This window comes from Odontesthes bonariensis, chromosome 15 (assembly GCF_027942865.1).
Source record: "Odontesthes bonariensis isolate fOdoBon6 chromosome 15, fOdoBon6.hap1, whole genome shotgun sequence".
Lineage (NCBI taxonomy): Eukaryota > Metazoa > Chordata > Actinopteri > Atheriniformes > Atherinopsidae > Odontesthes > Odontesthes bonariensis.
The window spans coordinates 30559230-30561415 of NC_134520.1; the positions used below are offsets into that span (position 1 = coordinate 30559230).

General features: G+C 35.8%; 1 non-coding gene across 1 annotated transcript; it reads right to left on the minus strand.

Moving 5' to 3' along the window:
- Nucleotides 1–1489: 1489 nt before the first annotated feature.
- Nucleotides 1490–1561, minus strand: trnah-gug (transfer RNA histidin (anticodon GUG)). Its single transcript has one exon. It is a non-coding gene; the product is annotated as a tRNA-His (tRNA).
- Between the last annotated feature and the right edge of the window lie 625 nt (nt 1562–2186).

Sequence of the window (2186 nt, forward strand, 5' to 3'; positions counted from 1 at the left end):
CGAGCCGTCTTTTTCTGGCAGCTGATTGGACGGCACTTGGATCACGTGATCAGCATTGACGCGAGACTGGTGGAGGATGAAAACATGAATGCAAGAACTGTTTCACAACTACTCTACACAGTAAAGATTAAAAGATCATTTAAGTCAAAAGACCATGAGCAATGTACAGTTATGTCTGCTGTTGACTACATGAAGACTGTTTATTTTGTTTATTTTTACTACTGAGACAACGAAACGCAGTTTAGCATCTAACCAGAAGTGCAAAGAAGCAGAAATGTGCAGTAAGAGCAGAATATAATAAACTGTGACTAACTATAAACACAAGTATGAATATATACTGTATGTACAGTATGTATGTATATGTATAGTAAAAAAAGTTGCAGAATGAGGCATGATGTGATAAGTACAATGAATATACTATGGAGAAGGTAAATAAATAGGTAAAAATGAGTAAACTATAGATGAAAGTACAGCAGTAAACAGTTTTGTGCAAATATGTTTTGCATTATTACAGTTTGACCAGTCTAGTGAAATGTATTGTTATGGTTAAAACAGGCCTGAGATCAGGGCCTGATGAGGTGACTTGTTTCAAACATGTATGTGTGCGTTACAATATTATTTCAATAAATGGACCGAACAGCAAACTTGAAAGCAGCCAAACACAACAGCCAGGTGGATTTGATCATTTAGTTCAACTTTTTTTTTCTTTTTTAGATGTGAGATACAACTTTAACATTTGCAATTTGTAATATATCGTATTTTGATTATTGTTGGACAGAATGAAACAATAATAAATTATATATGCTTTTACATTGAGGTATCTTCAGTGTTAAGTAGTACTAATCTTAACCCTAATGAATAATCATCATAATCAGCACAGCTTGTTTTTTAAGGCCTCTTAACACTAGGCTTGATTTGAAAAGACAAACCGATATGGATTCCTAGCTATCTGAATTGGGGTACTGACTCTGTCTAACAGGCCTCAACAGTGATGAAAGGCAGAAGATTCAGAAGCTTCAATTCAAGGAGCTGTAGTTTCACCAGTAGACGATAACTGTGAGTCTGTTCTTTTGTATTTTTTTGTATCTTTTAGATATAAAAGTACAGGACCATATCTTAGCAGACACTCTGTGAGGAAAAGTAGCAGCAGGTATTAAAAAATACTGTGGGGGTGATAAATACAAAAAGACCATTTTGGGTTAAATGACCATGTATGACTGCAAACATACTGTAACATCATGAAATGTAACTTCTTGAGAGTACTGATCTACATCCTGTTACTGGGTCAAAAACGAAACCTGCAAAATGAAATCTACATATTGTATTTTGGCCTGGTTTCTGTTTGAATTTCATTCATCCATACAAATTTCTGCCCGATTTAACTTTGTATTTTTAGAGTAGACTTGAAAACATTTATCAGTTCTATTTTATTCATTAAGCATGGTCTAATATGTGATAATATAAAAGTAACCCGCTACAATGTACACTTTGCCGTGACCCGGATTCGAACCGGGGTTGCTGCGGCCACAACGCAGAGTACTAACCACTATACGATCACGGCGAGCTATATTGCGGGATGACGACACGAGTCACAAAAAAATCAACCAATCTTCATATTTACAGTGTTTCCTGTTGAATTGAGTTAATTATTGTGATTGTTAAATGATCAATTTCAATTCAGGAACACGATGAGTTAGGTTTAAGCAGGACTTTCAGGACTGAGTACACGGCAACGTTTGTATGGAAGCGAAGATCACGTTAAGATGTATCACCCACTTCCAAAATTGTGGACCATAATCTTATCGAGAGGAACGTTGAAAATATCACATGGACACTATTCTTCGGCAAATTTTCACATACAGGTGTCAGTTTTGATTCTAAACATTTGCCTGAAACAAAAAAACAAACAAAATTATTTTTTACATTTGTATTTTGCTTTTTTTTCGCAGTGTCGATGAATATGACTGGAGTGATACAGCTTAATTAATTTGTTTTCTATGAATGTGGGCGTGGATTCTGGCGGTTTAAAAAATAGAATCGGCTGCTGATTGGCTTAGCGCCCTGCATTCTTATGAGTTGAATTATTCTCTTTGCCCATTGGACGTGACGCAATGGCTTCTTGCTTTCATTGGCTGATCAAACAACACGACTAAATTTCGAACTCGACAGGCTTCTTGTCTGTTGTT